Here is a 16,158-nt window from a genome sequence, read left to right on the forward strand (position 1 = left end):
GCACACCTATCTGACAAGATGACATCTCACAATGGTTTGATAAAAAATGATGGTAAATTTTACAGGTCAGTAATCTCTGCCTAGTATGAGTAAAATCAGTGCTGTCCACTCCTTTTCTGCAGAGCTATCTGCAGTGGAAACAACTAGCAACATCTCAAATGAAATGTCTCAAATCTCAGCACAGTCCCTGCAGCCATCTAGTTCATCAAAGTAAGAAACAAGCTGAGGAGAGCTCATGTTCAATGATGCTCTGAGGGAAAATGACTGTCTGGCATCAGTACTGGAAGTAGGATGTGGCTGACTGATGATTTAGGATTGGTTTTTTTGAAAATACTGGGTAAATTGAGTAATTTGAACCAATCATGGAATATATCGTGCAACACAACACTCTTCTACCCTGCAGTCTCCCTTCTGGGAAATCTGGAGTGGTGGGGAGTACATTTATCAAGAAAATAATGACCCCAAACAGACTCCTTGAAGCCTAAGGTGTTTTTTTTATAAGAGGACGCTAGGGAACTAATTAGGAGGAAATAGCTCCTCAATGTCCTGAGTGAACTCCCACTGAGATAATAAACAATTTACTGATTCACACAACTTCAGACATCCAAAGATAGTCATCTTTATGACGGTTTTGCAAATATGGAACATAGAATGGCATGCAGAGGCAGTGTTTGATCAGGAAAAAAAGGTATATATATTCAAGGCCACACACTTATTATTACTGAATTTTTTATCTTTGAATTTGGAATTAGGATATACTTAAGAGGTGTATAGTACTGCATATTATTCAAAAATTAATTTTAAAAGGTGAAGTTACTATCTGCCTACTTTTATAGGCTTTATCTCATTTCCTTGTTCTTTTATGTTCCATACATTCTTTGGGGAAAAGGAGACACAGGAGTTTTGGGTGTGGACATTTGCTGGCTTTCAGGCAACAAATGTTTTAGAATCAGCTTTCAAAACACTCAGTTTTGGAAATATTGAATCTTCTGGACCTTCTCCCCTGATTAGAAGGCCAAGTATTTTGATCAAGGAAGGAAAAAAGTCCTAAGAATGGAAAACAACAACAGTGCGTGTATTCAAAAGGTATAGACCCCCAGGAGTAACTTGGAGTATAAGAGGGAGGTCTGACAAGAACTAAGGGCAGCACATTAATATTTAGACTGAGCATCAGCAGAAATGTCCTGTCAGTGTGATGTGTGGAATTATCCTAAGGGAAGTAACTAAAGCTTGTTGCTGACAACCACTGCTTTTCAACATTTCAAGTTGGCAGCTCTGTTTCTATACCAAACATTCACATCAGCCCTTTCATTTTATGATAAACAGAAGAAAAATTTATATAATGGATATAATCAGCAACAGACCTGTATGAGAGAGAGCTTTGTGTTTTGAGAAGCTGAAATGGAAAGCTTGATCCAGATGGAAGAAGTGAGCATGGACCTGTTGGAGTAAGTCCAGAGGAAGACACAAAAATGCTCCAAGGGCTGGAACACCTCTGCCATGAAGACAGGCTGGGAGAGCTGGGGGTGTTCAGCCTGGAGAAGAGAAGTCTCCAGGGAGACCTTAAAGCCCCATCCAGTAGCTAAAGGAATGACAAGAGAGAAGGAGAGGGACTTGATAGGACAAGGGGGAATGGCCTTTAGCTGACAGAGGGAGGGTTTAGATTGGATATGAGGAAGAAATTCTTTACTGAGAGGATGGTGAGGCATTGGTACAGGTTACACAAAGGCGGCCAAGGCCAGGTTGGATGGGGCTTTGAGCAACCTGGTCTAGTGGAAGGTTTCCCTGCCTATGACAAGGGTGGAACAAGATGATCTGTAAGGTCCCTTCCAACTCAAACCTTTCTATGACTCCATTACTCATTTTGAATTTTATTAAAATCACACCACTTTGGAAACATCCTGATTATGTTTCTATGACTTATCTTAGGATCTTATACGAACAGCTCAGAAACACCCTGAATATTTGGAAGGAGCTGTAAGAAAGTACTGTTGAAGAAAAATCTAATAATGTGGCAGGGTACAAAGCTTGCTGTTTTCATTGCTGGATATCTACTGCTGGAGTCTCACTCTTTTAGGATTCTGAAGATATTTCTCATGGCCAACGGAGAAAGAAAAAAGGGGTTTTGAGATAGTGATAAAGACCGAACACACTGGTGCCATACTAAGCAACCCACACATTCAGTCACATACAGTACCTTTTCTCTGTGGTTCAGTTCCCTCATGCTTTCCATATGCTCTCTTTAAAAGGGCTTGTCAACACAAATTGTCTTTCAAGTAAAAGAAGCAATTGCTTAATATAATTTGATAATCAGCATTTGCTAGAGAAATGTGTTAAATTCCAGCTGCTCATTTCCACTCCATTCCGCGCTTATGGTTTTCCTTTCTTTTTCTCCTGCCCATTTCCCAACACATCCTCTCTGCTTGTGTCCATTCTGGTTAGGCTACCAGAAGTTGTGGGCAGGACCTATTCTACAGTTTGCATTTTACATTTTCTGGAGCTTGTGAAAGAAGCATCCAAAGAATTTCAGACTGGGCGTCTCGATCCCTGAAACTTTCAAATGCTCTTTGCACTTTTATATAACTGTGGTTAAAATCTGACATGAACAACTTCTTCATGGAATCTCCTCAGATCCCCGTGGTCTGGACAGTTATGGCTCACAATCTAAAGCTCACAGTATTACTTCCACATCTGGTACTTCAGGCATTTCTTTTAAAAAACATGGTGTCACTCAAATGCACATAAATATGGATTTGCTCATTAGCAATGTTCCTGCTGTAACTACAGCTAGAGCACCTTAGGGAATAAAATGCTTAATTCTAAGCATTTGGGAGGGACAGATTCACAGTTTTGTTGCCTGAACTTTCTGAAAACAAATCAGTAATTTGGTACGTAGTGGTCGAGCCACAAAATAAATACTGTGAGTACAAGAAGAAAATCTGATGCTAAGAAGTTCATAAACTGCCAGTGGACTAAAGAGTAAGGTTTTACCCTCCCTTTTTCCTCACAGTTTACCCTAAAGCTGCAACTATCACGTGCAAAGCAAGAAGTGGTGGTTACCTCTATCTCAGTTGGTGTTTGACTGTGTTTCCACAAGTTGGAAGAGAATTTTATGATAATTATTAAACATGATTGTTTAAACAGTATTGTTTGAACAGTATTAATAAATTGTAAGAAAAAAAGTAATCTGTAACTTTTTAATGCATTAAAGCAACAAAATTATTGAGTAGAACACCAGAGACAGAAAAAGAAAAAAAAAAAGAAAATCTTATCCACATATTCTAGGTTATATTACATGCCATCATGATATTATGATCTAGAAAGGATTATCTCTGCTACAAGTCAGCACAAGTTACTGTTGTATTTTAAAAAACTTGGGCACAATGTTCACCTTACAGTGCCTTGGTATATTAAGATAACAATGTGAAATGAGGCAAGCAATCATTTGTCTCATGTCCTCTGTTTTTGGGGCCCCTGAATAAAATTGTGGGTGACAAATATTTGAGATCTATAAAATGTTGTTCATCATATCAATGTTAGCATAATTGTATCTGATTTATAAAAGAATTTTGTTAGAAGGAATACTTAGAGAGTTCATTCTGACTAGATGCCATCCAAAGGAAGATTTGTATATTGTAAGGTTTATGCCATTGTCTATTGGTGAAACATGATTGCATGCAACTTCCAATTTCATCCTCCTTTTTGGGCAGTTCTCAGAAAAAGGCATCCAAACCAGCAGTCATTTATCTTTGATTTAAGCACAATTTGATGCCTACTTAATATACACACAAGTAGCAATTCAAGACAGCACAAAATGTGCATTTGACAGGCTTCCAAAAGACACCAATGCATATTAACAGTTTTGCATTTACAGGCATAAATTCATGGGTGACTCTCACACTAGATGACTTGAGAAATTCTTTGCACTGATATCTTCTATACAGAGTATTCATCTGCTCCGTATTTTAGTTGCATGTTCTTCATGCATTATTTCCTGCAATGCTTATAGGATTGTGTTATTCAGAGACCCTGTTACTATTTTCCCACACAACACCATTACCACTTGATACACCAAGACAATGGTGATTTGCAGGAGTCTTCCACTGAACAGATTGTAATGACTATAACAGTCTACAGAAACTCTCTATAAAATATGACTGACATAACTATGCCCTAGAGAGCAATGGTTAAATAATAACATACATACATAATGTCATTGTTATATTGATTTACACAGACGTGATATCACCTACGCTTTATGTCAAAGAAAAAAGACAGCTGTTAATAAAAGGAAAAATTAGTCACATAACTTATGCAATCAAGAAAAAATTTAAACCAATATTAAACAACATGTATACACTATTCTCCCTCTCACACCTGCATTCTGAAGCATTCTCAAGGCAAGCATTTTATAAATAAAAGAGTAAACCAGCTCCCAGATCAAACTTCTTGTTATTCACAGCAGGTTTGATTTGACTTGGCCAGAAAAAAGATTTCTCTAAACAAATCCCTCTAAACAAAACATCTTTCCCCTCAAGCCCATCAGCTCATCATTAGTGCTTTAGGAAGTTGTGCACCATTAGCAGTGAAGGGTAGATTCAAGATATGCATGAACTTGGTACTGAAGGAGGATTCAAACTTAGCCTACACTGGAAATTTTTGAAGGTACATAGCTTAACCAGCTGCAAATAAAAAAGGCTGCAACACACTCCTATACTACAAGCTGGTATCCACAGACCTTGCTATATTTGTAATAAAAGTCTTGAGCGCAAAAAAAAGCCACACAAAATCAGGTTAAAGGCACTCTGACCAGCCATTATTGCAATCAACATATGTTTCTCAAACTCTTTTTGACTTAAATAAAATTGAGGCCAGAGGACAGCTGGAGGCCTAATGAAAGAAACACGTCTACTGAGACAAGATCAGATTTGGGGGTTTTTTTCCTGTTAAAAATACAGATCGTGTTTCCAGTGATTCATAGCCCAACCTTCTCTCTTTCAGCTCTGTAGTGATGAAACAACCAGATAGAAAATAGACTCTTGCCCAGATTAAACCCCAATGTCTTTACTGATTCCTTACCCCATCTACAACACAGCTCTTTAAAAAAGATACTTGGATCAAAGGATAGAAAATGAAAATATTAAGGGAAATATAATGGAAGATATAAAACCTTATCCTCATCTAGATGTAATATTTGGTTGTTCCAATGATATAATTGTATAAGGCAAGCAAAATGGGATGAAGACAGAAGAATGGTCAACTCAGAGGAAGAACTTACAAGCAGGATTGTTCTGCACTCCTTTTTTATGGAAGATGTAAATAATTTAGAACTTGTGTACCAAACTTACACCTCATTTTCTACTGCAAGTTATTATGTTCACAAGATAGTTTTATATGCTGTATCAATTTTTAAATAGACTAAGTTCCTCAGATTATGCAACATACCAAAAATAAGATGCTGGCTTCATGAAAGCCAGTGGCCTTAATGCAGTAAAATCTAATATAGGCTGAAACAGGTAGATAAAATTAAACTTAACAGCCAAATAATGCATTTAGTTCAAATGTACCAAAAGAAGCAAAGTATTTACAATCTTTGGATGCTATATCTTAATACATAAGTATTCAGTATATCCAAAATATTGAAGAAAATATGGCAGCCCACAAGAAAATAAATAAGTACAATCAGTGAGGAAAGGCAACAAATGCCTGCTGCTGGCAATGCAATGATTGGAATGATCTCAGCTAACTGCTAAAAACACACAGTGAATCAGGAAGTGGAGAACTTCACATGTGAACAGGAAGACAGACACAAAATTACTGTTAGGTTTTATGACAGAAATTTGGAAAATACTTCACACTATCTGAATTCCAGAGTGACTTTAGAGGTCAGACACAGTTACCCTTCTGCAGTGTTTCCCAAGGATGGGGATCATGTGCCTTTGGGAAGTGAAGATGCACCATTGACTGCATCAAGTGTGTTGGATGGGCAGAGCCCTCCTGTCCCTGACAAACAGGGACAGGTCAAGATAGAATAAATATTCCCTTTCTTCTAGTTTTAAATCCACTTAGGAAGGCAGCATGGATGGTGATACAGCCATGAAAGAGCATATAAATGCTTCAGGACAGCTTCCACTCAGAACTCGCAGGACTTTATTTTAATAGTTAAACAAGTACAAAAAATAGCTGATATTCTCCTTTGAAAGCTGCTGTGTGCCATTGACAGCTGAGGTGATTTACAGGAGCCATCAGAAACTTCAGCCTGTTCTTCTCAACAGTTCGTTTTTATTCAAGAAAGCAAAGTAAAATGGGTTGCACATTAGACTCTCCTGCTGTCTTAAATCATGAAATAATTGTGTTGAAATTCATCACGACCTTGTGTAGCACTTCTCTAAATATCCCAGAATTATTCTTCTGAAGTAAACCAAATCAAAACAACCTATGCTCCCAAATAAAAAGCTCCTAATATAGATAACAAGCTTTCCTTTCCATTAACAGCCAGAACATTACCACTCCCAGGCTGGTAATGTCTACAAATTAAAACATCCAGCAACACTTAAGCAAGCGGAGACTTGACAGAAATTCCCATCAAGCTCTCCTTGCTAGGTAAAGAGAAGACCTTCAAAACAAATTTGATTGGTGATACATTTCACAGGTCGAGAGGGGCTTCATATTGTGCCCTAATGTATTACTTCAGTACATCATTTATATGCTTCTCCTCTAGCATCAGTCACCGCTAATGACCTAGGCCTTCCTCATCTTTCACACAGCACTCATCAGAACTGGCTCCTCTCAACATTTTTTTCCCTTTTTGACCAAGGTAGCGATTGCCATCTGAAGTCATTATCATCAAAACATGACAGCTGCAGAGCTAGCTGTAGAAAAGCGAGATTAGATTCCCAAAAGCAGAATTTTTGTCCTCATCTTTGGTTTCAGCGGGGAGCTGAGCGATGCTGTTTCCAGATTGCAGAGGTCCTCACCTCTCAGGCTGTGCTTCTGGTGTAGTAAGCAGCTGCTGCTCTGAAGCTCCAGTATAATTGGCTTGCAGCTATCTTTCCCTTTCAATCCAAAATGCAAGAAAACTTCTTTTTAACCATACTCCATGCGCAAACCCATCAGTGAAGTATATACTCCAGAGAAGTATAAATGGCTTGCAATCCTACTAACACAGATCTTTGCAGGAGTGGAATAGGGGGGCTTAGATAGGTCTCTGCTTCTTCCTTCCAGGGCAGGAAAACCAGCAGACCATGCCTTTCCAGGAGTGCTTTTGCATCTTCCATGGGATGTCTCCCTAAAAAGGAAACATCTCCCTAAATCCTCTTCTGTTTCTTCCAAGCCTTTCCCTGGTACAAGCTACAGTTTTATCATTAAAAGTCTACTGGAACTGTACAAAACTGAGAGATCTTCCTAAGTTCTCACTTCAGTCTTGCTGATCCTTCCCAAAGGAGGACACAGCTATTCTTCAGCAATATTTGCCAAGCAAAATATACTTTGTATTGCCAGTATCTGTCCTATGCTTCAATCCAAAGAGTAATGCCACCATTCTGGTACAACTGACATAATACAGAATAGCTGGTCATTATAAATCACAATGTCCTAATGAAGGATAAAAAGAAAAGGAACATTTATGAGGCACACATATTTCACAACACATTTACACTGGCATTTTTCAAGAGTTGAAAAGGTATATGGATAGAGGGTGAGAAAGGAGAAGTGAAATAAAGAACTGTGTGATATACTTGCAGCATGTCTGTTCTGAGCACAGACAAGTTTCTGAAAACTTTTTAAAGGTCATGGTTACTCAAATTTACACTGAAAACTTGAGGGTTTTCCCTTTGCCTTGTTGATCTTAATGTGTTTTTCTCCTTTGTGATTTCATGCCATGCCAAAGCTAGTTACTAATTTTCTTAGCGTTGTTGTTACTATTCAGGAAGTATTATATTTATGATCCACTATATTACTGTAATAATTAATAACAATTTACCTCAGATTTTCAATTAGTGTGATCGCTGACAGGAAATAAAGTGCAGAACACAACAAAATAATAATATTAATAATAGAAAATCAGCAAGAGATATAGTTGTCTGTGTACAGTACAAGGAAGTGGCACCCATTCTAGGAGAACTTGCTGGGTTTTAGGTGTATTTAATCAGCATGATAGGAAACCTCCTATGAGCATGTGAACTTTGATGTCTGAAGAACTTTTATTGCCGTGTAATTGTTTTATTTCATTTTTCCTGTGCCATTCTGAAGGCTTAATTTTCACTAGTATTCCACATAAAATTCAGTAATCAAGATCCTTAATTTCACCAGCCCCTGAAAGGCCACTTAAACCGTCAATCTCCCATGGAAGGGAGCTTTGGCAACTGACAGTCTGGGCGTGAGCACTAAATAAAATAGGAAAATAAATATACTGTGTTTCCTAGAAAAGGCACAGTATCACTGAGCCCTTGCAAGGCATGTTGTGCTCCTCCAGAGTTGCACTGTAGCATCTCTCTTTCATAAGGAAATGCAGCAGCAGGCATGCTGACCCTGCTGTTAAACCACCCCTGGCAGCCTCAGACAGCTTTTCCTTTCTCTGGGAAAGGCAAAAGCAACAGGCACATCCCCACAAACCCCCGCATGGAATAAATCTGCCTGCTTGACCTTCATACCTTTAACAGACAGGAAACCTCGACATCAGTCACCACAACGACAGAAAGATACCATGCAGCACTTAATGCTCTTTTCTAAGCTTCAAACATCTTATTTCTCTTTTCTTCCCCTTCTCCCAGTTTTTTTTTTGGTTTTTTTTGTTTGTTTTTTTTTGTTTGTTTGTTTTTTTGGGGTTTTTTTGGTTTTTTTTTTTGTTGGTGGTGTTGTTGTGCTAAGGATGGCTCACGCTTACTGCTGGTGAAAGATGTGCAGATTAATGACAGGACCATAAAATAAAACTCCACTTAAAGTCAGAGTAACTGTAGCAGCAAGTACCAGGATCTTCAGAAAACTTAAATGAGTCTGCCGAAATGGTTACATATGTAGCAGGACCTGAGAGTAAATCCAAGTCTATAGTCCTAAAGAGTAAGCGTAATCACTATTTTATCTCCATTTAAGTGATACATTAGGACAGAGGGAACACCACGGTGTTCCTTGCTGCACAAACAGATATTTAACAGTGGTAGCATTTTATGCAAACTACCTATTAAGCTACAAAGAAAGCACAAAAAACCACAGCAAAGTAATTAAATAATGGACAAGGCCTGGATTTTATTAAAAGCTTTCCAAACCATAAAAACAATGCCAAAAGACAGTATAAATTCAGTATTGTTTCAATGGACTCTTGAAGTCCTGTACTGTAATCTACTCTTTATTACTCATCCACAAAACATCTAGCAATTTTTATTACAAGTCCCATCCATTACAGTATTAAACTTAAATTCGATATACACTGCAAGGTCATGATCCTGCTGGTGATGAAAAGCTGTGTCTAGTACAACTCGCTTCATTTAAGGCTTAGATCTCTTGACCTACTAAAAAAATGAGCCTCACAAAAGGCGCACTTGGATGTCAGAAGGAGTAGACTCGGCATCCAAGTGGAAAGTTTACTTAGTATCTCCAAATGCTTTAATTGCACGCCAGACCCAATTTCTGAAGCCCTTCTGATGCTAGTGTTCTGGAAGAAAACCCCTCTGGTTATCTGATGTCAAAGCTGAAATTAGTCCTTTGGATCAAATAACAGCAACAAATAACTATTTAAGCCAAGCTCCATGTGCATCATACCTGCCGCTGGCTATAGTAAGTCCGTAATCTTTGGAATCCCTTCAGTTTTACTCAATATTTGCTAAGTTAAGTTGTACTTTAGACTTCACAGTGCAGCACTGGCAAATGTAATAACATGAATAATGCTATTTTGCAATTGGTAAATAGCACATTCTGGGCTGCATATATTCTAAGAATGAGGTCAGAGTGATGCAGACCAACATGTGCCATTATTAAATTATAGAGGACCTTATATTCTTAACATTTAGAAACAAGTAGGTGCTTACATAGAAAAAACACATGATTCTTTAAACATTTTCGTATCTTTATCTCACTCCTCCTTGCTTCATTATTTTCTTTCCTCCCATCTTATTACTTTTTTAGCATCTGAAATTGAGTGATTGCTTCATCTGGGAAGCAGTGTGATACCTTAAATTGTTTACATTTTGATTCCAGAGAAAGCATCCAGGATTTGTCAAACAGACAACACAAGGCACGTGTTCTTGATGTATTAGGTCAATTAATACTAATTGTACCACTCCTGTTATCTCACTGGCCTTGTCTTTTTCCACACACTGTCCAGATAAGGACTTCTGTGAGATAGCAAATCAAGACCAGTTACATCACCCACCTGAAGGCAGAAAATTGCACAAAACCTGTCTACTTATTGCTTAGCAACAGCATAGTATTGCCTTAGTATTCTGATTTGCCAAAGCAGTTCTTTTTCATAGAATCATAGAACTGTTTAGGTTGGAAAGGACCTCCCAGATTGAGTCCAACATTCCCCCAGCACTAAGCCATGTCCCCAAGTGCCACATCTACACAGCTTTTAAAAACCTCCAGGGATGAGGACCCCACCACTCCAGCAGCCTGTTCCAGTGCTTGCAAACCCATTGAGTGAAGTTTTCCCTCGTATCCTATCTAAACACACACACCCCCACCATCACAAACTGAGGCCGTATCCTCTCACTCTGTCACTTGTTCCCTGGGAGAAGGCACCGACCCCCACATGGCTGCAACCTCCTTTCAGGTAGTTATAGAGGCAATAAATAACAAAATAATAACAAATAAATAACAATAATATCAAATAAATAACAAAACTCTCTAAGATATTGTCCTTTCCTGTCTTCACAGGAAGATGACCTTTTTTTCCTTTTTCCACCCACAACTCTCCTCATGGAGGTATTGGACTGAGCTAATAAAAATGCCTCTACCATCTCCAAAACTGATGAGATGGAATTTGTTCTACCTTCATATTTAGGGACATATTTACTGTTAGCTACACAATTTTCCCCTCTCTAGTATGGAGAATTACTTTCAAGTCAGTGTCCTGCAGGAAAGTACCTGATTATAAACATTTGTCAGGAATAAGGATTCCTAATCTGGGCTAATGAACTAATCTAGACTAGACAAAAAAAGAATTAGGTTTCAAGAAAGGACACTGGGACTTATAAACCACACTGGGAATGCAAAGACAAACCACAGCCACTGTTGGCTACACTGTTCTCACAGTGAAAACAATGGTAGAGGCCATTCCAGACATTAAAACAGTGAGTGCATGATAAAGAGTGGAAGACACGGCTTATAAATGAAGATTAAAGAAAAGCATTTTCAAACACTTAGGGACTGCATGTGACACTCCCATTGTTAGGGATGGGAGCTGAGCCAAAGTGGTTATACTTAAAGGGAAAAGACAGTTTGGAACTGTTAAATGGAAATATTTTGTACAAAACGTGTAATTAAATCGTGGAACACTCTTTCATTGTAAAACACTTTGCCTAATAGCTTAGGAGGATGTAAAAAATAGTTAGATATTGTAGACATAAGGACACATGCAATACATCATATCCAATTACTCTAAAATAGTGTATTAGTCTCTGCTTGTAGCACAGAAAGATATATCTTCCTGTTCAAGACACAGTGTTATCAACCACTAGGGTAAATATTAAAACTGCTCCTTAGAAGTACATGTCTAAAACTGGCAAAGAAAAAAAAAGGAATTATGAAAACCTATTTTCTGATTCTTAAAGAAATGGTGTAACACTAATCTTGATGTGCAAAGCTTAGCTCTACTTTTCCACTAAAAAGGTGTGTTTTCCAAAGACAGACAAGGAAATTGAGTAACGCACATACGAGTTAATTCACAGTTCATTGATGGCATCCTTGATCGACCGAGGGGAAAGTGATTAAACCATTGACCATCTAAGCCACTAAAGAGCAAGACCATGTGACTTGCAGATGGTTTAAAGCTGAGATGGCATTGCAGAAAGGAACGGGTAGACTGGTGATGAGCACTGAATTTGCTTTCCAGTCCACAGAAATAGCTGAGTGGAATAAAAATAACAAAAATCCCCGGGCAATAACTTACAACAATTATTTGGCAGCAACAGAATGTTTTGAAGAGAGCAGAAAAATACAAAGTATAGGAAGATGGGAGAAGGTTGATTCCTCTTCACAGAAAGAAGAAAAAGCTTGCCCTTCTCTCGTACCAATAGTAGCTTAGTGACATCTCATTATTTTGGAAGTTGCTACTACAAACAGCTCTACCAAACAATGAGTGACTGAAGTACCTGCTTCCCCTTTTGCCTTTGTCTGCAAAAAAACATTGAGCTTAGTACATTCTCTTTAGAGTTAGGTGGGATTTTTTTGTTTTGTCTTATACCAGAATAATCATTTTCATGGAGGAAAAAAACACTCAAAATAGCATATCTGAAAAAATAATAGCCCTAGCAACTCTCAGTTGCAGTAACACAAACTTTCACTGGGGAAAACAGTAGGACTGTCTCAGGAATTAGAGCTGTTAACACTGCTCTGCAAAGACATTAAGGCTGTTAATTTAATGGTAACTTCAAGTTCTGAGGAGTCTTTTTTCAAATGTTCATTATATTTCACAAAGCAGATTAAAATTATTCTTCCTTGCACGTTGCACATGATACTTTACAAGAGTAAACAGTAAAATTAAAGTAATCTCTGAAGAATTTAGGCACAAATCTCTGAACACATTCAATGACCTGTTGTGAAAGTGCAGCAGACCACAGAGAAGCCCAGATCATTGGTGACAGCAGTGTAAATTTTATCTCTCTCTGCTGAAAGGTGTAACATTGGCTGTAAAAGTGAATCATTAAGACTCCCCAGAACCTGAACAGCAAAAAGGAGATTTGAAGTGTGTGAAAGAAATGTCAGTGTTTCACAACTCGTAGTTCTTAGTTGATAGAATTTATTTTAGATTATCTACTTTACAACTAAACTTGATATGGTTCTGAGAGTTAGGAGCAAACTCAGCACTGTTCTGTATTTTGCATGGCCAACAACTGTGGCAAAGTATTCCTAAATGAGAATAGGCTGCTCGCACATCAGGTTGTGAATAATCCATACTCACTTTATACTACCAAAAAAGGCCTAAATTAGGTGAAAGACAGTGGTTAATCTGATCCAAACAGATGTATGAAAATGAGTGAATGTATGAAAATGCTATGAGTGAACTCTGATTTCAACAAAAAGTAAATCTACTTAATGTATACTATGCCTTTTATTTATAGTTATCAGGATTTAAGATCACGCAGAATTACCTCAGGTGACTATGGCAATTTTAGCTGTAGTTCATATGCAACAAATATTATTTCATGATTTAAGGCAGCGGGAGAGCCTAATGTGCAACCTACTTTACTTTGGTTTCTTGAATAAAAATTGAGAAGAGATAGCATTTCCATAAAGGCTCTCGTGGATTTAGAAAGCAAGCCATATCAGCATACCCAAAATATTCATTAGATTGTGTTAAGAAAAAAAGTGGAAAAATAATGGGCTTTACAAAGGCTAGATTTTGGAGAAGCGAGTTTCAGAAAATTGATGTGAATTAAATAGAGTCCAGAAAATCAAATGTAGTAAAGGAAGGATATTACTGGCTATGCTTATTCTAATAAAACATCTACAGGATGTGTCATAAAGGAGAACTGAAGCTGCTGTGCAGAAGCAAAGGATGAGGAAAACAGTATCAAGGATAAAATGACAGCATTAAAAGGTAGAAAGCATCTAGAATACAGGAAGATTATGTAAATTATAACAAGAGCCTGAGGCAATCAAATATACTTGAGAAAGCCAAATTGAAAAATGAGCATCAAATAGTGCAAAGCATCTCAACTAATACCAAAAGATATTTTAAGCATAATTATACACCCAGCAACTGACAGGCAAGAAAGGTGATGGAGTGTAAAGGAGCAGAAATGCTATACAGCAATTATTGCTGTACCTACCTCTAAAACTGAAGAGGGCAGACAGTTGCCTAAGACTCAACACACAGAAATGATGGCAAGGAATTAAAAGAAAAGGTGATGACACCCAAACTGTCAATTAACTGGATTGTTGTTCTTAAAACCAATAAGAGACCGGAGCCGAACAACGCTCATCTAAAAGTACTACATGAAGTAAGCACAGAAATTGAAGAAGGTGTAATGAAAATTTATATTTAGTACCATCATTTCAAGAGACTGGCATGGGGCCAAGCAGACACACAGCAAGAAATTACCAGTCAGTTCATTTCCCATTAGTTGTCGAGCAAGTCTTAGACAACCATTAAAAGGATCACACTGGGGCCGGGGAGGAGGGGAACATGAAAATTCAGAGCATAATCAAGGACAGCTAATATTGTTTCAGGTCATGCCTCAGTAGCTCAGATTTCATTGAGCCTATTACTGCCTAGCCTGGCAAAGGGGTGTAGTAAATGTCAAAGATGTTCGTTATTTAGATTGTCAGAAACCATTTGACGAAGCTGCACATCAAGGAGGAACTTATCAGTGTTATAAACCAACAAACAATAAGCTCTATTGTGTCAGCAAGTTCTAAAATTTTGTTATTAAACATGCAATGCCACTGCAGAGTTTAAGGTATTAGAAACCAATGTAAGAGCAGGCAAAGAAAAGTCAGCACTAGACCAGGTGTGACTAAAGGAAAGTTATGGATCGGATATACTTCACAGGGGTGAAGAGCTCTTCTGAAGTCAACCTCCAGGGCAATTTAGATCAGGGTAATTAGAGCTGCCTCATCTTGACAAGTGGATCCAATTAGGTACAACCAGGATGCAGAGGTGAGAAGAGGACACTGGGGATCACAGTAGTCCTGGAGGGAAGGAATTTGGATTGAGTTTTCCACTGGTGCTGCATTACCTGCAAGAATCTAGACCTGCCTTTTTCACCTGGATAGACATGTATCTGGACACCCTCTCAGCACTGACCATTGGCACACAAGCTCCTGCCTTGTAGGAAAGTGTGGACAGGTGTCCTTCTTGATGATAGGATAATGGATTTTGCCTGTTCTGCAGGACAAACCATTTTTAGGCCGTATTAAATGAGGACTGTTTCCATCTTTGAGTGCTGCTGACACCTGTTGGCTCCCTACCCCTTCGTGCTGTATTGTTGCAATCATCCAGAAAAGGACTTCATCCAGTTACCTAGCAGAAAAGCTATTTTCCTCTTCATAAAAGGCTTTTATGCAAGACTATCTGCAGGATCACAGTGATTAAATATATTTAAATCCCTTTCCTGAGTTTATCAAAGCCCCAAGAAGGCAAATCTTGCAGGAGGACTCCGAGGTGCCTCTTGCCTTGCGCAGAAGCCACTCCTGGGGCTGTGTGTGGAGCCTTTCAGCTGTGCTCTTGCTTGTCTCACCAGAGGCAGCTCAAAAGGCAGCATGTTTTATTCCTTATTCCCACACACAGTCTCTATGGCTGCGATTGTGAAGCTGTGGGGTGAGGGACCACGAGTGCCAGCACGTGAGTCACGCTGCTCTGCAGAAAGGGATGTCAACAGAACAGCAAAACAAACAAAATGAAAAAAAAAAAAAGAGGGGAATAAATAAAGTCACGTCCTCCCTCCCTGAGCTCTCCACGCAGCGAGAGGCTGGTTGTGTGTGACAGGCCTCTCGGCACTCCTGTCCTCCCTGCCCTCTTGCTCAAACCCTGCACAAGGCAATTCCTCCCAGCTGAGCTGCCTGATGTTCGACAGGGAGCTGGAATAGGGCTACGGGGAGAAGAGGGAGGGAGGGAGAGAGCTGCGGTGTGTGTGAGCCAGCCGGTGGGAAGAAGAGGGGAAGGAGGGAGACACGCTGTGTTGGAGGCTGCTGGGAGATCCCGTGCCTTCAGGGAATGGGGATCAGAGAAGATGGGGGCTGAGCAAGGGAGCTGGCAAAGAGAACTCCCTCCAGAAAACGTTAACAGAGAATGGGGGGGGGGGGGGAAAGAGCCTTGGCTTCAACATCACTATGCATTTACTTAAAACTTGTGTTGGATCCTCAATTCATGCCAGAGAAATAGCAGCATTCCTTTTTTATCATGCAGGAAGGTGAGAGATTATTTCAGGTAATTCTTTGCTCTGTGGTCTCCTCCACCCAGCAATTTCTGATGCACTTGGGCAAGGACTCTACTGGTGAGTA

The 16,158-nt window shown here is 39.0% G+C and overlaps 1 protein-coding gene across 2 annotated transcripts in view; it reads right to left on the reverse strand.

Moving 5' to 3' along the window:
- NLGN1 (neuroligin 1) overlaps positions 1 to 16,158 on the reverse strand; it is a 395,043-nt gene that overhangs the window by 325,004 nt on the left and 53,881 nt on the right. The gene's annotated exons all lie outside the window — the stretch shown is intronic.

This window comes from Pipra filicauda, unplaced genomic scaffold (assembly GCF_003945595.2).
Source record: "Pipra filicauda isolate LSUMZ 115617 unplaced genomic scaffold, ASM394559v2 scaffold9_size5747161_pilon, whole genome shotgun sequence".
Classification (NCBI taxonomy): Eukaryota; Metazoa; Chordata; class Aves; order Passeriformes; family Pipridae; genus Pipra; species Pipra filicauda.